The sequence below is a fragment of the Herpailurus yagouaroundi genome, unplaced genomic scaffold (genome assembly GCF_014898765.1).
Source record: "Herpailurus yagouaroundi ecotype Mexico unplaced genomic scaffold, PumYag 140, whole genome shotgun sequence".
Lineage (NCBI taxonomy): Eukaryota > Metazoa > Chordata > Mammalia > Carnivora > Felidae > Herpailurus > Herpailurus yagouaroundi.
The window spans coordinates 91716459-91743807 of NW_024412395.1; the positions used below are offsets into that span (position 1 = coordinate 91716459).

General features: G+C 36.0%; 1 protein-coding gene and 1 pseudogene across 2 annotated transcripts in view; one reads left to right on the forward strand and one right to left on the reverse strand.

Annotated features, from left to right (window-relative positions):
- SPAG16 (sperm associated antigen 16) overlaps window positions 1-27349 on the forward strand; it is a 1036541-nt gene that overhangs the window by 667628 nt on the left and 341564 nt on the right. The gene's annotated exons all lie outside the window — the stretch shown is intronic.
- Window positions 5669-11641, reverse strand: LOC121030203 (Y-box-binding protein 1-like; annotated as a pseudogene).

Here is a 27349-nt window from a genome sequence, read left to right on the forward strand (position 1 = left end):
GATTTCATCATTGGACTCTGCTAAATCTACTATAGAGTTGTATATTTCACTTTTTAATTAATAAATTAAATTATTAAATAAATTATTAAATAAATTATTTTCACTTTTTAATTAATAAATATTTTGTTACTTTGAGACTGAAAATATTCTGTGCCTTCTAAAAAAATCATCTACTCATTTTAGCATCCACTGATAATTCTCACCTTTAGTAATTATTATTATGATGGTTATTAATGGTGATTTCCTAATTCCATCTAGTTCTTCATTTATCAGTTGGGTTTCTACTAAAAGGAAGAATTTTCCCTTCTTCCCTGTTTTTCAAATTTATATCAAAGTGAATTCATGTATTTCTATTTTATTCAGTAAGTTATAATTTTTATGTCCTTAGTTTAATACTAAAATTTTTCCATTCTTGGATAATGAAAGCTCCTTCATGGTGGCCACAGTGCCCTTTTGACATGTCCACATTCTTCTCTAAACACCTTCCTCACTTCTAGCACAAGAGATTTCAGGCTCATCTTGTACTTTTTTTGTTGTAACATTGGAATCAGCCTTTTTTTCTAGAAGTCCCAGTTCCTTTTAATGGAGAATGTTATTAGAGATCAAGATCTGGGTTCTACTTGTTCTACTTGCTCTACTACTAGGGGATAATTGCTCCTTGTCCTTTTCAGAAAACAGAGCTAGAAATAGCTATAAAGATGAATATATGCACGCGCACACACACACACACACACGCCCCTACCTGTATCCATCTATACAGCTAACTAGCCGTATTAAAAACTATGGATTCACACTGATACCTCTAGTTCCAATTCAATGATAGAATTCATTCTGTTTTCCTCATTTTCCATGTTTAAAACTCTTCTCTCTACCAATGACAAATATAATCCCCATATTTATAATATATTTACTTACATGTTCAATCTTATAATGTACAGAAAATAGTTTCACTATTACTAACCCAGGCCTTGATGGAAAGAAAGCATACTAATTAGTATTCAATATTTGTTTAGAGTTTTTTCTTTAGCCTGAAGGCATACAACCCAACTACTACCGTGTTTAACAGTTTTTGGAGTTAGATGTCCCCCCATCTCCCATTAGTTGGTGTTACTTATTCAAATGTTATTTATTTGAAATATGTTGGGTCATTTATTTCTGTTTGTGTTCAGTTGTAGGATTTTCTACCCTTTCTTATTTGTTTTATTTATTTCCTTTCTTCTTTTTTTGAGTCTCTTAAACATTAACATTCTAAAAGTCAGAACTGATTAAATTCTATTTACCTTCTTTGTGTTTTCTGTTGGTTTAGTTTCTTTTATTATTTATAGCTGTATATTTTTAAGCAGAGGATTTAATTAATTAACTAATTCAGGCATATTCTTGGATAGTGTTTAAGACTATAATTTTTTTGATTGCTTCTTCATGTCTCATGTATATATAGCACACATACACAGATGTACATGTATGTATCTTAGTGTTTTCATTTTTATTCTTTCTAATATGTCCTTTGATTTTATTTTGTATTTCCACATTCACTCAAGAATTGTTTAATAAACACTTTTTGGTTTTTCTAGTTAAAATGACCTTTTAATCTTTTTAAAAATTTTAAGTAATTTTTAGTTTTTTTATGTATTAGAACTTTACTGTGTACAAATTTTAATTATGAAGTTTATTTTTGTGACTTAATATATGATCAGATTTTATGGTTGTCCCATGAGTGCCTGAGAAGGTACAATCACTATTTTCCTGGGTGTAAATTTCTGTATAAACATAATATCTACCTTACTGGTTAGGTTCTCTAGGACTTCTGTATCCTGTCCTTGTGTCTACTTGTTTTACCTCACACTAATTCTGATGTATTAACATTTCCTAAAGTTAATATGTTTTTTTCTATGTCTTTTTATATCTCTTGTAGTTTTTGCTTACGAAGGCATTGCTGTGTTATTTTGGTACATAGATATTCACAATTGTTAGAACTTTACTGGGAACTGAGGCTTTTAGCATTAAAAACAATAATTCCCACATTTAACACAGTGCAAAGTTTATTTTATTTGATATTAGTATTGGCTTTGCTTTATTATTCTTTCTAGAAGCCAGGTATTTCTTTGCCCATCTCTTTATATTTAGCCTTTCTGAATTATTGTAAGTGTATGTCTTGTATACAGAATATATTTGGGTTTTGCTTTGTCAGCCAAATTGAAAATCATTTCCTTTTAACAGATGAGTTAAGCAATTCATTCGCATTTATTCATATGTGAAATGTTTTATTGTAACTCTCTCATTATTTTATATAATAACTACTATGCATATTGTATTTTCTATACTTGTGGTATGTGAAGTGGTCTTGGGGCTCTTTTTATTAAAAAATATTTCTTTTGGTGTTTAGGAAAGACTGTATTTTTGTTCTGTAGGCTTTTTACTTATTTTTAAAATTTTTAAATTTCCCTGCTTTTTTTTTTAACATGTTGCGATGTTATTTGTGGTTTTGATGACATACTTTTAACTCCAACCTATTGCCTACACAACAGTAACTTCCCTCTTCCTTCTCCTTTCTCATCTCATTTTTAGTTGCATTATTTCTACTCTGTGAGAACATACAACACATACGATGTAGCATATATCATAAAACATTATTATTTCACCACTCACCTCAGTTTTCAGTGTTAAATCTACAATTAAATATATTAAAAGCTCACCAGTATTCTTATTGCTGAAGTGTCCCCATTCATCTCTTAATTGGATTTGAGAATATAAAACTACTTTTCACTGTTGATCCTTGAATGAAAACTTAGCTGACTATAAAATCCATGGTTCACATTTTCTTTCCCTGTATTATTTTAAAATGCTATTCTACTGGTACATTATAATGTATGTAGTTTTTTTTTTAGAATTCTGATGCCAACTAATTATCTTGCCTTTGTTATCTACCTGTTTACCTATTAATTATTGTCTGGAGTCCACAGAGTTATCTTTTTTTATTTAGTAAAATTATAAAATTTTGTATTTTTACTATGATATCACTTTGAATTGATCATTACTAATCAATTTTCACTGTTATGCAGTGAGCTCCTTCAGTATGTAGATTCAGGACTTCTAAGTTTCTCCTCTAAATTTCTTATTCCATCAAAGTGTTCAGCAGTAAAAATTGCCTTCATATCCACTTTTGTTATAGGGCAGTTATGATGAAATGCAGCCTGTTTTTACTTTTTAATATAGTGTGTTTAAAAAAATGTCTTAAAATGTATACTTGTTAACAGAAAAATCTCTTGAGGATAGTCAGCTAACATAAAAGAATGGATTTTTAAATCAGATTTAACAAGAATCAGAGATCTTACCTGGTATGAAGTTTTACTAAATAATATGAATAAAAGCTCAAAGTAGAGAGAGGGGGTCTGACGTACCAAAGGCAGCTACCCAGGTCCTGTATAAACACATTAGACATGTACTTCTAGCCAAGAATTGTAGATAAGGTTACTGAATAGAGATCTTGAGATAACCTCATGCCCTAGAAACATTTAAATTATGAAACACCTCCATTTAATAGCTCCAATACTTGTATCATTGACATCACATTTTCCAGGGAGCTAAGCCTCATGGATCCTGGGTTCTATAATTGACCCTTACCTAGAACATCCTGTGAAGTACATTTTACAGATGAATTTTCTTCTTCCTAGAAAATATCAATAGTTTGTATATCCAAATGTTCAGTTAACAAGGAAGTTGAATTGGGTCACTGACCAACATTCTTTTCCCTAGGAGCACTCAACTCCATAAAGGAAATGCTATGACCTGAATATTTGTATTGCTCTAATATTCATATTTTGAAATTCTAACCCCACGAGGTGATAGTATTATTAGATGGGGCCTTTTGGAGATGATTAGGTCTTAGGGGTGGAACCCTCACACTTGGGATTAGTGCTCTTACAAAAGATCTCATAAAAGACCTTACAATGCTCCCTGGCCTCTTCTATCATGTGAAGATACAACAGAAAGTCTGAGGGCCAAATAAAGGTCTTTACCAAACCATGCTGGCCCCTGATCTCAGACTCCCAGCCTCTACAACTTTGAGAAATAAATATCTGTTATTTATAAGCTACCCAGTCTGTGGTGCTTTGCTATATCAACCCAAACATACCAAGGTAGGAGTTAATGTGCTGTAGACAAGGTGCTTTCATTCTTTCCTTTCAGAAATATGATGTGACTTTTCATTTTTATATTTTTCTGTTTTCTAAAATATTAGGTATTGAATGGATAAATAGAGGAAAAATAGTGTAATGGAAGTGAGAAGTGTATCCTAGTCATTTAGACTATGGAGTTAGAACCATAGAATCATGGTTGCAGCACTGGTCTGTGTTCGTATACATTGCAGATTTCATACCTGGAGGTTCATTCAGCTGAAGAAATAATTCAATGGCCTAGCAGCTTAGGTAATTGATGTTATCCATGGTATTAGAGGCAGAACTGAGATTTTTATTCAGGCAATTTGAAAATTAGAGGACAATGGAGATATTTTATATATGTATGATGCTGAGATACTATGTAGATAGAGATAGAGGTATCTCCATGTGATACACATATACATATGTCCATATAGGTTACCTTATTTTATTTACAATAAATCAAAGTTGGGGCGCCTGGGTGGCTCAGTCGGTTGAGCGTCCGACTTCGGCTCGGGTCATGATCTCACGGTCCATGAGTTCAAGCCCCGCGTGGGGCTCTGGGCTGATGGCTCAGAGCCTGGAGCCTGCTTCCGATTCTGTGTCTCGCTCTCTCTCTGCCCCTCCCCCGTTCATGCTCTGTCTCTCTCTGTCTCAAAAATAAATAAACGTTAAAAAAATATATAAAAAAAATAAATTAATCAAAGTTATGGATATATATACTGCTTATCTGAACATAAACAACTATTATACTTCTCTGTTACTCCCTAATTCAGTGTAGAGTAAGAATTATGACATATTATTGCCCTATTTTCTGACCAGATGTATTTTTTGAATCACTACCTCAGAGTCTTGTCTTCTCTGTGGCTTCCATCTCATGTCAATATTTTCTTGATGTTTTCTAATTTCTTTAAAATAATTTACTATCAAGTAAATAATAACAATCCTTACATTTGTATAATTTTTAATTTATTAATCACTAGAAAATTCTAGAAACAATACTCTGTAATTCTCTAAGTAATAAATAAATTTGGGAAATTCTATAAATATCACCTTAGTCATTTCATTTCACACAACACCATTTACTTTTACTTTCTGATACCAAGCTATAGTTTTTCCCAATCAATTCTAGTTGCTTACTGAGATTCTCTGAAGTCACTACCAGCCCTGGACAACTTGATAGATGGCCTTTTTTCAGACTTTTATTCACAGGTGTTTGCTGTTTGTTGACTTTTTTGAAAAACTCAAATTGTAAACTTTGATTACAAATTAAAAATGAGGTTCTTAAAAATCTAAACTTGAGCATATATGAAACAATTTAAAAACTGTTAAAGGTGTGTTGAGAAAAAACAGGTTTAAAGAAGACATCTTTAGGTAAAAATAATAAAATGCATAGGTAATGCAGATAGTTCTATTTATCTGCTCAATGGGCAAAAAGCAAGCACTTGAGGTCTTCAACTCAAATCTTGTGTTCATTTCTTATTGCTAAAATTTCATTTCTTCCTGTTAGATGACTAAACCTGATGATAGTATAGATGATAATCCTCAGGGGCAGACGAATTCTTAGCTGATGGATTGGCTATGTTGTCTCTTTGCTATCCTGTGGTTTAGGGTTTTCTGAGCATCTTTGTAGGTAATTGAAGTTGCAGTGGTACCAGCGTTGAGGTGGCTGCTGACCTTGGATCTCATCTCCTTGATTTTCTTTATTTTCTTCATTGCTGTCCTGCCTAGGTTGTCTTTGGCAAGGAGGACCCTTTGGTTTAACTGACTGAGTCACCCAGGCATCCAAGGAGGACCCTTTGGGAATCACAGTCTATAATCCTGAGCATATTTTATCTCACTGGCGTATCTTGTTCTCTTGCACCCTGGTTGTTAGAACCTTCCATCATTTCTCCCTGAACAGAAGTGTTGGAAGATTGTGGTCCAAGCCCATGAGGTCTCTGCCTGAAGCAAGGTGGAAAACATCTGCAGTAGGGCCAGCGCTGTTGAACCTGGCCTTCAGGAGCTTCCAATCCCACTCCTTTCCCCACTCTCATTATTCTGGTAATTCTGTTGGGAATTATGTGGAGGACCTCTGCCATGTGGAGAGCCTTTGTAATGGTTATTGTCTGCTGCATACTTACTGCCTTGCACTGGAGCTCCACCAGAGCCTGTCACATTTGCTGCTTCCACATCCTTTTCACCTTGAACAATGTCAAACTCCATAGTCTCTCCATCTCCTACACTGAGAACACACTTCCTGGTGTCATTCTTCTTTATGGCAGTCTGATGCACAAATACTTCTTCCTTCTCGTCATTTCTATTGATAGCTGTTTCTTACATTGAACCATTTTACTGTTCCCCAAACCTTTATTGTGATGACCATCTTGTCCCCTATAGCAGGCACAGCAGATGTGAGGCTGCTCTGGCCTCGGCTACACTGTCCATGGTTCTGGGCTTTGTGTGGGCAGCCCTGAGAGCAGGTGGTAGCTGGGTCTCCGCCTCACTGGGGCCAGATGGGGCAGCTGAGGCTCTTCCAGGGGTGTGATGGTAACTAGGCTGGTTACTGCTAGGGGCTGCTCAGGGCTGGTAGATGGCTTTTAAGAAAGGAACAAACCACTCTTATCCATTATCCCCCATTGGTAATATCTAAGGAGAATTTAGTAGTTTAGACATTTTCTAAAGTAAAAATATTTAACAGAAATTTGAAAAAGCTTGCTTTGGTGACTAGAAAGGAACAGTTAAGAAGTTAAATTAAGATTGGTTGTATTAAAGGTAGTCTTAATTTTGATCATTTGAGCAGAAACATCTCTCCTTTTCCTTCAACATTTGGCATTTTTGATCTGGATTATATGAATGATAGCCTCATCTCCTTACCCACATTTTTTTTAAATTAAAGCTGCTTTTCATTTTTTTAACCTCTCTTATGCTCTCTGATTTGTAATAGTCTCTCTAGTTTTGTTTCAGAAACTACAGTGCTTTTTTAGAGAAAATAATATATATAAATTAATTATTATGGTTATAAATATCTATATCTTGTTATAGATATATATCATTATAGATATATTCCTATTCTTAGTTATGTTTATACTGATTTAAATTATGATATTTAAGATACATGATTAGAAATATTTTTTATTCACATAGTATCATTTTTGTGATATGTCTCAAAATCAGATTTTGCCATTGTACATTCTATGGCCTCCATGCTAGGTAGTTGGGGACTAGCAGACTGCCCCAGAGCCATTTTAAGTTTACTGCAAGAAAGCTGGGACAGCCGTGGGGAGTCCTGAGGGTCAGAATCCCATGAGGGTAAGACTTGTCTGACATAGAGTTAATTTTGAAAGAGAAGTTATATAACATACCTCAAATTATAAGGAAAAAGAAAAAAAATCTTTTAAAAATTATACTTTGGTAACATACATTTCATGGAAATATCATTTGAAAAATATATAAAATAGCTTTAAGATATGTTTTATATCAATATCAAAGAATAGAGTTGATGAGAATAAAGAATGTATAATTGTTAGACTTTATATACATTGCAGATAGATTTTTTTATTCTTTTTTTTTAATTTTTTTTTAATATTTATTTATTTTTGAGAGAGAGAGAGTGTGTGTGAGCAGGGGAGGAGCAGAGAGAGAAGGAGACACAGAATCTGAAGCAGGCTCCAGGCTCTGAGCTGTGAGCATAGAGCCCAATGCAGGGCTCAAACTCATGAACTGTGAGATCATGACCTGAGCCAAAGTCAGACACTCAACCGACTGAGCCACCCAGGCACCCCGAGATTTTTTTATTCTTGAAAGGCATCAGTAAAATGACCCTACTTCATGCTTTTCTATGTTCCATATTATCAAAACTTGCACCAATTGCATTACAACATTTTGTTCGTTTTAGTAAGAGAGAAAGGGCTGTCTTCCTTAGAAACAACATGATTGTCTCTATCACCAAGAAGAGGGGTGAAGGAAATTCTAGTCAAATTTTCTTTAGCTCCATGTATTTAAGAATCATCTGATGATGTTGGGTTTGTATGCAGACTCCTGGACCCCATATCAAGAAATTCTAATTAAGTTTATGTTGAAGATCCTAGGAATGTGTATTTTAACAAGTATCCCCAGTAGTTCTGATTAAGGCGATTTTCTTTTTTCTTTTTAATTTATTTACTTAAATTCGACTTAGTTAACATATAGTGTAGTATTGGTTTCAGGAGTAGACCCCAGTGATTCATCACTTATATAGAACGTCCCGTGCTTATCCCAACAAATGCCCTCCTTAATGCCCATCATCCATTTAGCCCACCCCCCCATCTCCCCTCCAACAACCCTCAGTTTGTTCTCTGTATTTAAAAGTCTTTTTAGGGTTTGCCTCTCTCTCTGTTTTTATCTTATTTTTCCTTCCCTGCCTCTATGCTCAGCTGTTGTATTTCTTGAAAAATCATTAATTATTTGTCTTTCTCTGACTTATTTCACTTAGTATCATACACTCTAGTTCCATCCATGTTGTTGTAAATGGCAAGACTTCATTCTTCTTGATCATAAAGTGATTTTCTAAACACACTTTGAGAAACACTGTCCTCACACTTTGTCTAAATGATCTGATTTGAGGAACTTGGGTAAAACACAGAGGTGAAGCTTCAAGTTACCATATTCTTATCCAGCACTTGATATAATTGATATTGTTTAAGTAATTGATATTACCCATGAAATTAGAGAAACAGCTAAGGACTCTTATTAAGTCCCCAAACAGTATATGTAATCTATATATGTATATATGTAAAAATATTTTATGTATATACACACATATACATAGTTTACTTCATTCTCATTACAATAAATCAGAATTCCTGATCTGTGTATTGAATATGTGAATATAAAATCTGACAGCAATTGATACAAGAGTGTCAGAAGTAGAGATCGTCTATGAGATAAAAGCGATGATGAGAACACCAGCCTAACAGGTGAGTATCCTAGTAAGGAACTGAGGAGTTAAGCAGGAGCATGGGAAGAGGACTATTAGCTGAACTAACACTTCCAAATTCACATGTTGAAGCCCTAACCCCCAATAACTCAGAATTTGACTGGGTTCAGAGACAGGGCCTTCAATAAGGTAACTGAGGTTAAATGAGGTCTTATGGGTAGGCCCTAACCCAATATAACTGGTGTCTTTATAAGAATTGGAAATCTGGACAGAGACACCAGGGATGCACACCCACAGAAGAAAGACCATGGGAAACATAATGGGAAGGTAACCATCTGCAAGGCAAGGAGAGAGTTTTCAGAAGAAACCAATTCTACAATACCCTTATCTCGAACTTCCAGGCTCCTGAACTGTGAGAAAATAAATTTCCATTATGTAAGCTACCCAATTTGTTTTGGCAGACCTAGCAAACTAATTCAAATTTTGGTACCAAGAAGGGAGTGCTGCTATAATAAATACCTAAAATGTAGAAGTGGCTTTGGAACTGCATGGTGGGTAGAGACTGGAAGAGCACTGAGGTGCATGCCAGAAGAGCCTCGATTTCCCTGGGGAGACTTTTGGTAGGAATATGAATACTAAAGGTCCTTCTGAGGAGGTCTCAGATGAAAATGAGGAACACGTATTTGGAAACTGAAGGAAACACAGTCCTTGTGATAAAGCAGCACAAAACTTGACTGAACTGTGTCCTAATGCTTTGTGAAAAGCAGTAACTGACAAAGTTGGATATTTAGCTGTGAAGATTTCTTAGCAAAGTGTTAGGGACGTGGCCTGGTTTCTCCTTGCTGTTTATAGTACAATGTGAGAAGAGAGAGATTAAATGAAGAAGAGATTGTTAAGCCAAAAGTAACAAGAACTTGAAGATCTGGAAGATTCTCAGTCTATCCATATTTCAAAAAATGAATATATTTCATAAAAATAAAAAGCTTCTGCAAACAAAGGAAACAATCAGCAAAACTAAAAGGCAACCAACAGAATGGGAAAAGATATTTGCAAATGACATATCAGATAAAGGGTTAGTATCCAAAATCTATAAAGAACTTATCAAATTCAACACCCAAAAAATAAATGATCCAGTGAAGAAATGGGCAAAAGACATGAATAGACACTTCTCCAAAGAAGACATCCAGATGCCAACTGACACATGAAAAAATGCTCAACATCACTCATCATCAAGGAAATACAAATCAAAACCACAAGGAGATACCACCTCACACCTGTCAGAATGGTTAACATTAACAACTCAGGCAACAACAAATATTGGCGAGGATGTGGAGAAAGAGGATCTCTTTTGCACTGCTGGTGGGAATGCAAACTGCTGCAGCAGTTTCCATACTGGAAAACAGTATGGAGGTTCTTCAAAAAACTAAAAATAGAACTACCCTACGACCCAGCAATTACACTACTAGGCATTTATCCAGGGATACAGGTATGCTGTTTCGAAGGAGCACATGCACCCCAATGTTTGTAGCAGCACTATCAACAATAGCCAAAGTATGGAAAGAGCCCAAATATCCATCGATGGATGAATGGCTAAAGAAGATGTGGTGTATATATACAATGGAGTATTGCTCGGCAATCAAAAAGAATGAAATGTTGTCATTTACAACTACATGGATGAAACTAGAGGGTATTATGCTAAGTAAAATTAGTCAGTTAGAGAAAGACAAAAATCATATGACTTCACTCATATGAGGACTTTAAGACACAGAACAGATGAATACAAGGGAAGGGAGACAAAAATAATATAAAAATAGGGAGGGGACAAAACATAAGAGACTCTTAAATATGGAGAACAAACAGAGGGTTATTGGAGGGGTTGTGGCGGGGTGGGCTAAATTGGTAAGAAGCATTAAGGAATCTACTCCTGAAATCATTGTTGTACTATATGCTAACTAATTTGGATGTAAATTTAAAAGAAATGAGAATGATTGGCTGGTTAGTAATTCCAATGATGGTCCGGATAGTAATTCCATAAAGAGATAGTGGGTGTGACTCATGGATCTAATCAGCCCTCAGTAGAAGCCAAGGATAGAGATAGGATTACAACTGCAGAGACACTTCCAGCTTAGACTAAAGAGGACAGAGATGGAACAAAATGAAGAAAGGCCATTGAACTTCTGGGATTTTATGGGTCAGGACCATAGCTGTGAACCCACATGTGATCCTCCAGGAAAAGGGAAGAATGACCCTGAAGACCGGGTGGTTTCCTCCTCAGTTTCAGAATAAGGCTACCTCCTCAGTTATTGCTGCAATAATGTCTTAATTGATCTAGTCATATATGGTGTGCCTGATACCCATCTTTTCTCATATTGTAGCCCTAGCGATTTTCCAAAGTGCATTCTGATTTTGTATCCAATTCCATCTACTCCAGTTTAAGAACTATAAATTGCTTCACTTTGCTCTTCGAAAATTTAAAACGTCTTAATATGATCTGTAAGACCTCAAATCACCGGCCTTTGCTTGCGTCTCCAACCACGTCTCTTTCTTTATCTGTGTGGCCCCATCCAGCTAGTTTTCCCATAGTCCCCATTCTCATCATGTTTATCTTCTACTGGGCTTCTACATGTCTTGTTCTCTCTACTTAGAATGGACCTCCTACGTTTCTTTGCCTAGTTAACACCTACCAATCCTTTAATTCTCAGCATTAAAGTCACCTCCTCAGGGAAGCTTAACTAAGTAAAATTTCACTGTTTCACTCATAGAACTGTGAATTCTTCAAAACACTGTTAGCTCCACAAGGTAGGAACCATGTCTGTGTGTGTTCACATTTGTATCCTTACAGATGTGCACTTAACTCCAAGTAGGAACCTAACAAATATATATATTTTTAATATAACTTATTGTCAAGTTAGCTAACATACAGTGTATATAGTGTGCTCTTGGCTTCAGGGGTAGATTCCCATGATTCACCATTTACATACCACACCCAGTGTTCATCCCAGCAAGTGCCCTTCTCAATGCCCATCACCCAATTTCACCTCTCCCCAGCAGCCCCCCCAATGGTTTGCCTGCCTCTCTGTTTGAAACTATTTTTCCCCTTCCCTTTCCCCATGGTCTTTTGTTAAGTTTCTCAAGTTCCACATATGAGTGAAAACATATGATTCTGACTTATTTCACTTAGCATAATACCCTCGAGTTCCATCCATGTTGTTGCAAATAGCAGGATTTCATTCTTTCTCATTGCCAAGTCATATTCCCTTGTATATATAAACCACAACTTCTGTATCCATTCATCAGTTGATGGACATTTGGGTTCCTTCCATAATTTGGCTATTGTTGAAAGTGGTGCTATAAACATTTGGGGTACATGTGCAACTATGAGTCAGCACTCCTATGTATACTTTGGATAAATTTATAGTAGTACTATTGCTGGGTCATAGGGTAGTTCTATTTTTAATTTTTTGAGGAATCTCCACACTGTTTTCCAGAATGGCTGCACCAGTCTGCATTCCCACCAACAGTGCAAGAAGATTCCCGTTTCTCCACATCCTCACCAACATCTGTTGTTTCCTGAGTTGTTAATTTTAGCCACTCTGACTGGTGTGAGATGGTTTCTCAGTGTGGTTTTGATTTGTATTTCCCTGATGGTGAGTGATGTTGAGCATTTTTTCATGTATTTGTTGGCCATCTGGATGTCTTCTTTGGAAAGGTGTCTATTCATGTCTTCTGCCCATCCCTTTTCTCACTGGGTTGTTTTCCAGGTGTCGAGTTTGGTAAGTTTTTTACAGATTTTGATACTAACCCTTTATCTGATATGTCATTTGCCAATATATTCTTCCATTCTGTCAGTTCCCTTTTAGTTCTGTTGATTGTTTCCTTTGCACTACAGTAGCTTTTTATCTTGATGAGGTCCCAAACGTTTATTTTGCTTTTATTTCCCTGGCCTTCAGAGATGTGTTGAGTAAGAAGGTACTGTGGCTGAGGTCAAAGAGGTTGTTGCCTGTTTTCTCCTCTAGGGTTTTGATGGTTTCCTGTCTCATATTTAGGTATTTCATCAATTTTGAGGTTATTTTTATGTATGGAGTAAAAAAGTGGTCCAGTTTCATTCTTCAGCATGTTTCTGTCCAGTTTTTCCAGCACCATTTGCTAGAGAGAATGTCTTTTTCCCATTGGATACTCTTTCCGGACTTGTCAAACATTAGTTGGCCATACACTTGTGGGTCCAATATTGGGTTCTCTAATCTATTCCATTGGTCTATGTGTCTATTTTTGTGCCAATACCATACTGTCTTCATGATTACAGCTTTGTAGTAGAGGTTAAAGTCCGGGATTGTGTTGCCTCCCATGTTGGTTTTCTTTTTCAACATTTCTTTGGCTATTCGAGGACTTTTGTGGTTCCATATAAATTTTATGTTTGTTTGTTCTAGCTCTGAGAAGAATGCCAGTGCAATTTTGATCGGGATTGCATTGAATGTGTAGATTGCTTTGGGTAGTATTGACATTGTAACAATATTTGTTCTTCCAATCCATGAGTATAGAATACTTTTCCACTTCTTTGAGTCTTCTTCAATTTCTTTCATAAGTTTTCCATAGTTTTTGGTGTATAGATCTTCTACATCTTTCATTAGGTTTATTCCTAGGTATTTTATGGTTCTTGGTACAATTGTAAATGGGATCGATTTCTTCATTTCTCTTCTTGTTACTTCATTATTGGTGTATAGAAATGAAACCAATTTATGTACATTGATTTTGTATCCTGTGACTTTGCTGAATTCATGTATCAGTTCTAGCAGCTTTTTGGTGGAGTCTTTTGGGTTTTCTACGTAGAGTATTGTGTCATCTGCAAAAAGTGAAACTGACTTCATCTTTGCCAATTTGGATGCCTTTATTTCATTTTGTTTTCTGATTGCTGAGGCTAGGATTTCCACACCATGTTATAAAAAAGTGGTGAGGGGACGCCTGGGTGGTTCAGTTGGTTAAGAGTCCAACTTCAGCTCAGGTCATGATCTCGCGGTTTGTGGATTTGAGCCCCATGTCAGGCTCTGTGCTGACAGCTCAGAGCCTGGAGCCTGCTTCGGATTCAGTGTCTCCCTCTCTTTCTGCCCCTCCACCACTTGTGTTCTGTCTCTCTCTGTCTCTCAAAAATGAATCAATGTAAAAAAAAAAAAATAAATAAAACAACAGTGGTGATAGTAGACATCTCTGTCGTGTTCTTGGTCTTAGGGGGAAAGCACTCAGTTTTTTGCCATTGGGGATGATATTGGCTGTGGGCCCTTTATATATGGCTTTTATGATGGTAAGGTATGTTCCTTCTATTCGGACTTTCTTGAGGGTTTTTATTAGAAAGTCTGCTATATTTTGTCAAATGCACTATTTTTTCTGCACTATTGATAGGATCATATGGTTCTTATCTTTCCTTCTATTAATGTGATGTATCATGTTGATTGATTTGCAAATATTGAGCCATTCCTGCAGCTGAGGAATGAATCCCACTTGATCATGGTGAATACTTCTTTTAATGTATTGTTGAATTAGATTGGCTAGTATCTTGTCAAGAATTTTTACATCCATATTCATCAGGAATATTGGCCTGTAATTCTTCTCTCTGGTGGGGTCTCTGTCTGGTTTGAGAATCAAGGTAGTGCAGGGTTCATAGAATGAGTCTGGAAGCTTTCCTTCTGTTTCTGTTTTTTGAAACATTTTGAGAAGAATAGGTATAACTCTGTTTTAAATGTCTGGTAGAATTCCCCTGGGAAGCCATCTGGCCCAGATTTTTGATAACTGATTCAATTCCTTCACTGGTTATGGGTTCAAATTTTCTATTTCTTCCCACTTAAGTTTTGGTAGTGTGTGGGTTTCTAGGAAGTTGTCTATTTCTCCCAGGTTGTCCAGTTTATTGACATATAATGTTTCATAGTATTCTCTAATAATTATTTGTATTTCTGTGGTGTTCATTGTGATCTCTCATTTTTATTTTGTGATTTTATCTATTTGGGTTCTCTCTCTTTTTTGGGTAGGGATTTATCAATTTTGTTTATCTTTTCAAAAAACCACCTCTTAGTAGTACCTTGGTGGCTCAGTCAGTTAAGTGACTGGCTCAGGTCATGATCTCATGGTTCATAGGTTCAAGCCCTGCATCAGGCTCTGTGCTGAATGCTTGCTTGGAGCCTATATCCTGCTTCAGATTCTGTGTCTCCTTCTCTCTCTGCCCCTCCCCCCTTGTGCTCTGTCTCTCAAAAATAAATAAAGGTTAAAAAAAAAAACAAACACTTCTTAGATTCATTGTTCTATTCTGTGTTTATTTGTTTTTATTTCTTTGATTCTATATTGTTTATTTCTGCTCTAATCTTTATTATTTATCTTCTTCTGCTGGCTTTGGGGTTTCTTTGCTGTTCTGCTTCGGGTTCCTTTCAGTGTGGTTAGGTTTGTATTTGTTTTTGTTTTTGTTTTTCCTTATTTCTTGAGATAGGCCCGGATTGCAATGTATTTTCCTCTTAGGACTGCCTTTGCTCCATCCCAAAGGGTTTGAACTGTTGCATTTTCACTTTCATTTGTTTCCATATATTTTTTAATTTCTTCTTTAATTGCCTGGTTAACCCATTCATTCTTTAATGGGATGTTCTTTAACCTCCATGCATTTGGAGGCTTTCCAAATTTTTCTTGTGGTTGATTTCAAGTTTCATATCATTGTCATCTGAAAATATGCATGGTATGATCTCAGTTCTTTTATATTTATTGAGGGCTGTTTTGTGACCCAGTACATGGTGTATCTTGGAGAATGTTTCAAGTGCACTCAAGAAGAATGTGTATTCTGCTTTTGGATGAAAAGTTCTGAATATATCTGTCAAGTCCATATGGTCCAGTGTATCATTCAAAGCCATTGCTTCTTTATTGATTTTTGGCCTATATGATCTGTCCATTGTTATAAGTGGAGTATTAAAGTCCCCTGCAGTTACTGTATTCTTATCAGTAAGATTGCTTATGTTTATGATTAATTGATTTATATATTTGGGTACTCTCAAGTTTGAAGCATAAACATTTACAATTATTAGCTCTTTGTGATGGACAGACCCTGTAATTATGATATAATGCCTTTATTTATCTCTTGTTACGACATTTAGTTTAAACTCTAGTTTGTCTGATGTAAGTATGGTTACTCCAGCTTTCTTTTGACTTCCAGTAGCATGATGGTTATCCGTTCCCTCACATTCAATCTGAAGGTGTCCTCAGTTCTAAAATAAGTCTTTTGTAGACAGCATATAGATGGATCTTGTTGTTTATCCACTCTGATACCCTATGTCTTTTGATTGGCTCATTTAGTTCATTTACATTCAGAGTTATTGAAAGATATGGATTTAGTGTCATTGTGTTATCTGTAGGTTTCATGCTTGTAGTGATGTCTCTGGTCCTTTGTAGTTTTTGCAGCATGATACTCACAGAGTCTTCCTTAGGATCTCTTACAGGGCTAGTTTAGTGGTCTTGACCTCCTTCAGTTTTTGTGTGTCTGGGAAAGCCTTTATTTCTCCTTCTATTCTGAATGACAGCTTTGCTGGATAAAGGATTCTTGGCTTCATATTTTTCCTATTCATCACATTGAATAGTTCCTGCCACTCCCTTCTGGCCTGCCAGGTTTCAGGGCACACTTCTGCTACTACCCTTCTGTGTCTACCCTTATAGTTTAAGGGCCATTTGTCCCTAGCTGCCTTCAGAATTCTCTATCTTTGTATTTTGTCAGTTTCACTGTGACATGCCGTGGAGAAGACATATTCTTGCTAAATCTGAAGGGAGTCCTCTGTGTCTCCTGGATTTGGATGCCTGTTTTCTTCCCTAGATTAGGGAAATTCTCAGCTATAATGTGTTCAAGTAAACCTTCTGCCCCTTTCTCTCTTTTTTCTTCTTCTAGAACTCCTATGGTATGGATATTATTATGTTTCATTGAATCATTTAGTTCTCTAATTCTCCCCTCATTGTCTAGTATTTTCTTTTCTCTCTTTTTCTCAGCTTTATTTTCCATAATTTTATCTTCTCTTTCACTTATTCTTCCCTCTGCTTTCCCCATCCTTGCTGTCACTGCATTTAGTTTATTTTGCACCCCATTTACATTTCTTAATTTGTCGTGACTTTCTTAGTTCCTTGATCTCTGCAGCAATAGATTCTCTGCTGTCTTTTTTGCTTTTATCAAGCTGAGCTATTAATCTCATGACTATTTTTCAAAATTCTTGATCAGACATATTGCTTATATCTGTTTTGAGTAATTCTCTAGCTGTCATTTCTTCCTGGTATTTCTTTTGAGGAGTATTCTTCCATTTCATCATTTTGGCTCGTTTTCTGTCCCTCATGTGTTTGAATAGCTTGTTATGTGTCCTGAACCCATGAGCACTACTATATTAAAGAAGGGTCTTGTGCTATCCAGGGACTGGCCATTCGGGAGGTGTTTTTGGAGTGTGTTGTATGCTCTCTGTTGTTGTGACTTGGTTGCTTTATCTCCCTTCTCATAGTGGTGGTATGGACCTTTCACCAGGTGTGCTTTGATTTGTTTGTTGAAGTAACCTTGGAAAAAATGTTAAAAAGGAGGGGGGGTGGTGGGAGAAGCCTTATCCCATACCAAGAGAGAAATGACAGGAAAGGGGAAAAAGAATAGACAAACAGAAAAATTGACCAGGCAGAGAATCAGAGAGACTATATGGCTTACTCCAGGGAGAGAGAGGAAAATAAAGAAGGAGATACAGAAGAGGTTTAAAAAGAATAGATTAAAAATGTCTGTTTAAACAAACCAATAACCAGAATAACCAGAATGGAGAAGGGAAGAAATAAGAGGAAGAAAATTTAAATATATATATATTTTTTAAATTTTTCTTATATATCATATATATATACATATATATGTATATATATATATATATATACATATACATATATATGTGTATATATATATATATATATCATACATATATAAAATAAGAATTGACCAAGATTAAAATCAGAAAATGTGAAACTGCTGGAATGATATGTGATGGTGCCTTAGAACCAGTGGAAGCACTGGTCTGGAGGAGGAGCTATCTAGTTCAGTCAGTGTCAATCTTGCTCTGTTATATATGGTTAGACCAGGCACAGAGGGATGTGGTTTGGTGTAGGTGGGTCCTGGCCTCCACTGTGGGCCCATTGTCTGTTCCCTGAAGCCCCACCTTATTGGTGATGGCAAGAAAAATGATGACACCCGCTTCTCCTCCCTGGATGAGAAGGGTGACCCAAACCACTCTGTTCAGGCCATCCTCACAGTGCCACGTGGGCACAAGTGGGCAGTTTGTCCCAGCCTACAGTCTCCTGCACCTCCCAGACCCTCAGCTGAGATTCAAACTCCAATGTCTTAAAGGATCCCGCTCGATGTGCCCAGGTTCCAGGGTAGTGCCACTCTGCCCAGCCAGCCAACAAAAGGCCTCTGGCTGGCAGGCGCCTGCAGGGTCTTTGGTTCTTGGGGCAGCTATATGCCTTCTTCCCACAGCATTCAAGGGAGGGAATTGCTCTAACTGCGTCTATGAGCCCGGGCTGGCTCCTCTCCTCCCCAGGCGCATGAACAGGGTGGCAAGCCCCAGTCCAGAGAAAGCCTGCAACCCTGGAACGAGTTAGAAATTGACTCTTTCTCCATTTTTTCCATTCCATAATTCGTGGTTTTTTTCTTGTCCTAATACAATCCTACACTTCCACAACCTCTCTCTCTTCCTTTTGTCTCTCCACAGAAGGGGATACCTACTCTCCATGCCTAAGCCACCTTTTATCTTTCCCAATTTACAATTATGCACCTATGGCCCACCAAGTTGTCCCCACGGGCCCCTGGAGTTGTATCTGTCACTCTGTAGCCTGAATTCCTGGAATTCCAAGTCTTCTGCCCTCAATACTGCTGTGTTTGAGGGACGAGGGAACTTCAGGTCCCCCTACTTCTCTGCTGTGTTGACTCACTCCCCTAACAAATGTTTTTGAATAAATGCAAGCACACAACAAATGAATTAATGAATATAAAATTTCAAAGAGAATATGGTTTTGGAGTATTATCACTGCCTGCTTTGGTTCTGACCATCTAGCTTTGTTTAATGCTAATCATAAAAGCCCATATATACATTTTATGAATGAATTGGTTAATTTTAACCCTGTTTCACATTCACAATAAATCTGCAAAGAAACACATTTATTCCCATATAATAAAGGAATTAATGTTAAAGTCATTTTTGAAAATGGTTAAGAGGCACCATCGTCTCTTGATATTCAAAGATTGGTAGTCTATACTACTAAACATCTTTCCCCTCTTCTCTCTGTTTATCACCTTCTCTGCCACTAGATTATTTCCTCTCCAGAGTTACTAAACCAAATTCTTCCTCCACCAAAGTCATTATGGGCTTTGAGGGGAGAAAAAAAAACAAAAGTTCAACACTGCAAAAGAGATTACAGAGTGTGAGCCAAACCTTGACAGTCACCAGTAGAACATTGTTACTCATTTTTCTCTAAAGCATTACTGTTAAGTGTTCAGAATACAGAAGGTTGAGCCATGCCAGGAAAGTGAGCTTGCTTGTTTCCCTGAGGACTAGTTTTGACAGTACCTTTTGAAACATACAATCACAGCAGTGTCTTACCCTTTAATATTGATGACACAATGGTTTGTTATGTTTTAATTTAGCTCCAAGAATATCTCTGGCAATTTAGCATTACCTCTCCTGTGGCCTCCACCCAGAAGTTACCTTTTCAAGGACGACATGCAATATTATTTTGCTAATGCTAGTGTTTTACATGCCAGTCTCTTACTCAGCTCATTGTGTTTTTTTCTCTCTGAAAATATTTTATAGCAAAAGAATAATATCTCAAAAAGAAAAGACATTTATCAAACTAAGGGTAGAAAAAGGAAGACCAAGAAGAATTGCCAAGAGAAGCTTTTACTAATGCTCCACATGAGGAATAGTTGCAGAAGCACATTCTGTGAATGATGAAATGGCCAGATTCAGAGAGCCTTCAGAGAGAAAAGTTGTATTAACCCATTTGTTTTTTTATTTGCTATTTTCTTCCCCGTCTTGTTCACTTTAAAGTTTGTATTTCTTGTCCCTGTGGGTGCTAACTTTCATTTCCCTTTTCTAAACGATGTACTGTGTCTGCTATAAGATGCTAATTAGGTCTTTTCCAATTGTACTTAGAGTAGGGTAAAAATCTCAAGATATATAACATTTCTTGCACCTAAAGTAGATGACTCGTGATGGGCAAGTTCACATAGATGCAATTTAATAGAGTCAGCAAGAATACTGACATACCCACAGGGGATCTGCCTTCCAGAATCTGACAGATGACATCTCTGAGGATGATCAGCCTTGGGGCTGATGCACATTACCATCACTTTCCTTGGTAGTCTGTTGTCAGGCTCCAAGCAGCTGCATATCATGGGGTTTTTATCCTATATTGTTAGATGTTATTGATAAATTTTGCCCAAGAGGCAGACTTAATTTTAACATATTCCTATTTATTTAATAACAAATAGATTTCCCCTTTTTTCCTGTATGATTTGTAATATGGTATACTGACATTTAATGGAACATATTGATATATTGTTTTCAAACATGTGAATATACTATACAAGCTCTATTCATGTCAACTAAAAATGATTTTTATTTTTTTATTATTGCAAAATCATTTTTATTGGTGGAACTATTTTTACATGGAGCAGTGAAGGGCAGACAATTTAAAAAGCTCCTTAAAATACAGACATTAACATCATTCTCCACCTAGTACCTCCCATAGTCCTGTATAAGTGCTGGGTAAGATAAACTGAATTAAGTTGTCCACAGTGCTAGACTGGACAAGGAGCTTAGTGACCAGTGGTCAGCCATTAGGTAAACTCCTTTGAAGCAGAAGTGGACCCTGTAGAAGTTTCATGTTGTAGTTTTTTGTAGTTACACTACTTTTGCCTTTTTCTGGCTTAACTCAGAATGTGACAAAGAAGGGAAGGAGACACCTTGTCCCTGAGGCACAACTAATTCATTTCCAGATAATTCATATCTGGTAAGTTATGACTTGTCTGCATCAACCATGACTCCAATGCTGACCACAATGCTGCTTACAAATTATATGGAGTCAAGGTCTAGTCCATTTCTTCCAGACTTAGTTTTAGAGAGTTTTTCCTCTTTGCATCATATGTGATAATAGTAAGAGTATGAGTTCAGTTCAAAAGAGGTGTTTTAAAAGGTGTTATTTTTTTATGTTTATTTGCGAGACAGAAACAGAGCATGAGTGGGGGAGGGGCAAAGAGAGAGCAAGACACAGAATGTAAAGCAGTCTCCAGGCTTCCAGCTGTCAGCACAGAGCCTGACAACAGGGCTCGAACCCACAAGCTGACATCAGACATTTAACTAACTGAGCCACCCAGGCACCCCAAGAGGTGTTATTTTTTAACAGTAAACTAAAAACTCCTTTCTGCCAGTGTTAATTATATTTTGGTTTCCCCTGTGTATATTGATACTCAGTCTCCAAGCAAAACTGATTTGTTTTTTCTCATACTTCCCCTCTGCTTATTCCTTGTAGCAGAGTTCCACTGACAACAACATCAACAGCAGTAACAATGAACACATGAACTAATAATGGAATGAAAAGGGAAAATTTTATAACTTAGTGGATTTTCTATAAAATTTATTTCATATTCTGGACATAAAGTTGAGATGTGCTGCAGAAAGGCAAACACAGACAAAAACCTGAAAGCCATTTTTGTGAAGATGACAAGAAAATCTGTCCACCGCCAATATTGCATAGGTTTTACTGCCTTTTCCTGTTTGAGACCACAACATATATGTCCCAGAGTTCCAGTGAACTGAAAAAAGTGTCTGAAGACATGAAAACCAGAGTTTCTCAAAGAAAAATTAAAGAAAACAAGATCATTTTACCTAAAGGAGAAAGACTAAAGGGAGATATAATTCAAGCATGGGTAGGGATACTGCATAAAATATGGAAGAAGACAGCTATTCCAGTCGAATCAGGGATTCAAATTTAGTTCCATTTGAGCTAAAATTAAATTTACTTTTAATTTATACCAGGAGGAATTTGCAATTCATATTAAATCTTCTTAACCAGACCATAACAAAGGAAAATGAAAACTAGATATTTGTGTCGGTCTCAGCCTATCAATAACCAGTGTTATTGTTGAAGCAGCTGTTGTGGTCCTTACTGTGATTGCAAGATGCCTTTCAGCAACAGCCATCAGAAAACTTTGAAAAAATAAAGATTTACTACTTACAAGACCTAGAAATTACACAGCATATGTGAGCCCACATAACAAGGTAGCGTATAGAGAAAGTGAGAAAGAGCCTCACTGGCTGGTGTGTGTGTGGGGGTGGGGGGGTCTGTTTTTATTGGAGTCAAGGCTAGTGGCCAGGATTTTCTAACTCATTCTTTATTGGTGAATTTAAAATATAAGACTGAGGATTTAAGCAAGGAAAGGAAAGGGAAGCAATCCAGTCAGTCAGTTATCAAAATCAACCGACATCTCCGAAACAAAGGAGCCTCAGTATGGGGAGAGTGGCCTGGTTTTTATCTAGCTGTGTAGCTAGTAATGTGTTTGTCTTTAAACTGAATGCCTCTTTGAAATGGATTCCTCAAAAATCAAGTCAGACACTTGCATTACAAAAAAGTAAAAAAGAACACAACAAAACAAAACAACTGTCAGGGCTTTCTTTAAACTGCAACATTCTTTAGTTACAAATAAAAACTGATCAAATATGTCTTTGATTAATGCTACTTGAAAGCAAAAATGTGCTGTGGATGAGATGGGTATGAATGTGTTTAGTACTTGCTGCCTGCCTGACCCTTTGAAGCAAGCGTTGGCTCTCTAGACGTATGACCTCTGTGTGGTCACACTGCTTTTTATTTCCCTTTAATTTAACCCAAAGCATGGCAAAAAAGTAACCTTGTCCCTGGGAGAACCAGCTCATTTCCAGATAATCAATTCCTAGAAAACTGATTTAGGGCACCAGACACACACCCCAATGCTGATTGCAATATTGCACACAAATGATCGGGAAACAAGGTCCAGGCTGATTCAGGTTTACTCTTGTAATGATCACAACAATACAAGTGTTGAAACAGAAGTGCAAAGAAATAGCATAACCAAACTCACATAGTCGTGAAATGAGAACATCAGTCTATTGATGCCAACACTTCATTCTTTCCATCATCCCACCCTGTGTACCTACATGAAGCTTAAAAATCCTTTTCAAACTTGAGTTGTATTCATACACGTCACTAGTGATAGAGATAAATGTTTTCGTTTTGAGTAAGGTGCTAAGTGGAACTCAAAGGTTAATAATGAAACAATGAAATAGCTTCTTCTCTCCTCCTCTTTTTTTTTTCTTATTCCAAAACCCTATTTCTCTTTATTGCTAAATACAAACTGATAATTACAAAATCCATAGGAAATTCTTAGTTCAAGGATTTATTTATATAATTGCTCCTATCAGAAGCTTTTCAAGTGTTTCACAGAGTGTAAAAGAACATAAGAGAGAAAATACGAGAATAATGTTTCTTTTGTAAGGCATAACATATTTTTGAGGTCTAATGGACCATATTATTAATTAATTAATTGTTAACTAAACCCATGGAAATGAGAATATCTAGCTACTGTTTCCATTACTTTTTGCTGAACATGGCCTTCCTTGATGAATAGTAGTCTTGGACTCCTCACAAAGAATCCCTGTCTCTAAATCAGGATGTATTTGTGTTCCTCTTTGCTTATATAACTATGTACGTTATTTCAGTCCAAAGAGATTTTTTGTTGTTGTTGCAAATTTAAGGTGATTAAAATGGTTTTTAATGGCAGTAATTTTGTAGTTATAATTACAGTGTTTATTATCATGAAGAATTTAATATAAATATGTGGCAATTAGTAGTGCTGAAAATAATTTGCCCTAATCTAGAGATTTTCTGAGATCTATAATATACATACACTAATTCTTTTGCCCTAACACTACCACTGTATGAAATCGCTCTAGGGATTTTTAAAGGTTAAAGAGATGTTCATAAAAGGAGAGTGACAGAGCATGTATGGAAAACCTAAATTCTGCAGTCATTTAGCAGGTTTTTTTTCCCCATTAAATCACAGTACAATAAAATTAGGTATGTAAAATTTCTTCATTACATTTATTTTTTAACTTGAGTTTATATATTTTTAAAGTTCCAGGAAGTACTCCCAAATTTATCTTCTTGTACCATGCTATGTATGAATTCCTGTGGAATTTCCAATTACATATTGGTGATTTTCATTTCTAATGGTTAATTTGCATAACTTAAAAAACATCAATTACTGCATGAGTAGAGTTACTTTATCCATTAGCCCATCCTGCATTACTAAATGGATTACTTTTCTTAATTAACTTGGTACTTATCAGTATATAAAAAAGCAAACAATAATGATTTCTTAAAATATTTCTGATTTTTAAGACTTTATTCCACATCCTCAATTTCAACCTGCCAAAAATGAAACAAATACCTATGGAAAAAGTAATTGCTTTTCTCCTTCTTTAACACTTCTTCTTAATTAACTTTTAATCTGTACTGTTACACAGGGAGCATCTCTTAATACTAAATGTATCTAAAATTTAGAAGACAGAGATTTAAATGATTTAGATAAACATCTGCCTAGCACAGAGGCATAAAAATTACAAAATTAGGATATGGGCGGCTGAGTGCCAATAGTAGCTGCCAGCAAAATAAAGATATTGTCTTCATTTTTTTTTTAATCCTTTGCTTACTAATGAAGCAACTTAATAAATGCCTTCTAACCATAGATCTTTATTTTGGAGCATGTTTCTTGATTTATCGTACATAAAATTCTAAAAACTTTCTGAATGAGAAGTTAAAAAAAAACACAACTATGCAATAATTTATGAAAGACATGTTTTGATTGAGAAAAATCCATAAATTGGAAATTTTCATAGGAAATTAAGCACTATTGTTTTGTTTAGTCAAAGTGGATTCTGTCAACAGTAATTTAAAGTAATCAGTTCAATGATATGATCCCCGGTTGGTGTTTAGATAATTACTATACTTATGTCTAGTAATTTTCATCTATTAAATGGAGCAGAGTGGCAAGTAAAGACAGAAAGCTTTGACTCTTAACACCTCCTCTATAGTATTTGTGTAATTTGTCTCTTAATAACTGAAATACATGACAATAAAATTCTTACATACAAAATGGGAAAAAAATCCTACATTCTTTACATGCATGCCAAGTTAACCAAAATATCTTGAATTTTGTTTTGCACAAAATACAGTAGAAATGTGTGTGCACTTATATGCCTTGTCTTTTCAATTACTCTAGAGAGTTAGGAAGAATAAGTAACCAGAGATGAGAGCTTAAGCTCATTTTGTTTTAGTTTTAGAATAAAGAGGCAAAAATGGTTAATTGTGGAAAATAACAACTGTATACCTCTAAAACCCAAGAAAATAAACTAAAATAGTTTTTGAAAACAATAAGAAAATTCAATAAGATGATGGGTTACTAAAGGTCTAAATATCAAGCAGAAAACAAAAAAAAAGAGGACTATTTATAATAACAAAACCATAAAACTTTTGGAATAAAATTAGTAAGCAATGTGTAATATTTATAATAATAAAACTGTAAAATATGTGTAAGAAGACTTGTGTAAACTAAAACATTTTCTTTGTCTTGGATTGGAATATTTAGCATTGTAAAGAGGTCAAATCCCCCAAATGTTTTTTTTCTTTCTTAAGAAATTAGAACAACTGTTCAAAAATTCCAACAGGATTTCATTTTTGAGCGGCAGGGATGGGCAGAAATTTAGAGTCATAGAATACAACATAAATCTCTCAAGTATCCAAGTATCTGGTATACTACATATGAGAAAGTTAGAAAATTGTTTCCAAAAATAAAATATACTGTTAAGCTATGGTAATGAAAATGTGAAACTGGTGACGATATACATGGCAGATGTATTGGTTTTCAAGACACTGGATAATGGGCAATAAAGAACTGTCATGCCTGAGTGACAGGAAATAAATCATGGGAACTCCATGGGGAATGCATCAGCTTACACTGGAGAGAATTTTTAGGCAATGGCACATGGCAGACTCCTTAACTTGAGAAGTTGAAAGTCCAGGGAAAACAAGGGACTAGAGGTCTCAGAACAGAGAATTGGAGAGATGAGTGCTGTACAAAGAACTTCAAAGATCTTCAAAGGGATCCCCATGAGCATTTAGCAGAGTACTAATCAACACATGTATATGAGGAAAGTGCCCAAGTCTGGGGAAAGAACTGTATGACAAAGTTGGAGAAAGCAATTTCTAATGTTCATATGATGCTGGCAATGTGCTTATTGCGGCCAGATTGGAAAAACTCACAATTTGTGGGGCATTGGGTTGAATACTCAGGAAGGTCTTACTTTATTACTCAGCAGAGTTCTCCAGAGAAACAGAACCAATAGCATATGTACAGAGAGACTGGGGCCGGGGGGGTGGGGGATGAATTAGCAAAGGCAGAATTTTCAGAGAAGCTGGCAGGATGGAGACCAGAGAAGAGTTGATGTTGCAGCTTGAAAGTCCAAAGGTAGTCTGGAAGCAGAATTTGCTCTTTCTCGGAAAGCTTTAGTCTTTTCTCTTTAAACCTTCAACTGATTGGATAAATCCTACCCACATTATAGAGGGTAATCTTCTTTATCAAAGTATACTAATTTAAATGTTGAGCACATCTGAAAAATACTTTCACAGAAACATCTAGACTGGTGTTTGATCAAAAATTGGGTACCATGGCCTAGCCAGGTTGACACATCAAGTTAAGCATCACACAGTACTCAGCAGTAAGAAATAAGCATCCCTAGACTGAGGACCGGTCTGGACCCATCTAACAAATTATTAAAGCAAGGCCCAAAGGGTGAAGCTATTTATAAGTAACTTCACTGCATTCCAGAAAAAATGCACAGAGGTATTAATGGGAATAGGAAAAATCCAGCACTCAAAAAAAAGTTCTGATTTTTCTTATTCAATTAATGAATACCAGGTATTCAAAGAAGCAGAAAAATACTACCTAAAATTAGGGGGAGGGATGCAATCAATTGAAATCAATTTAGAATTGTCACAGATGTTAGAATTACATCCTAAGAACATTTGATCTAATTAAAACAGTTATGACTGTATTCCATATATTCAATAAGATACAAAGAGACATAGATTATAAAAAAGACACGTAAAAATTCTATATATAAATATTACAGTGCCCCAAATAAAATATATACTGGATGTGACTAATGACCAAATAGACATT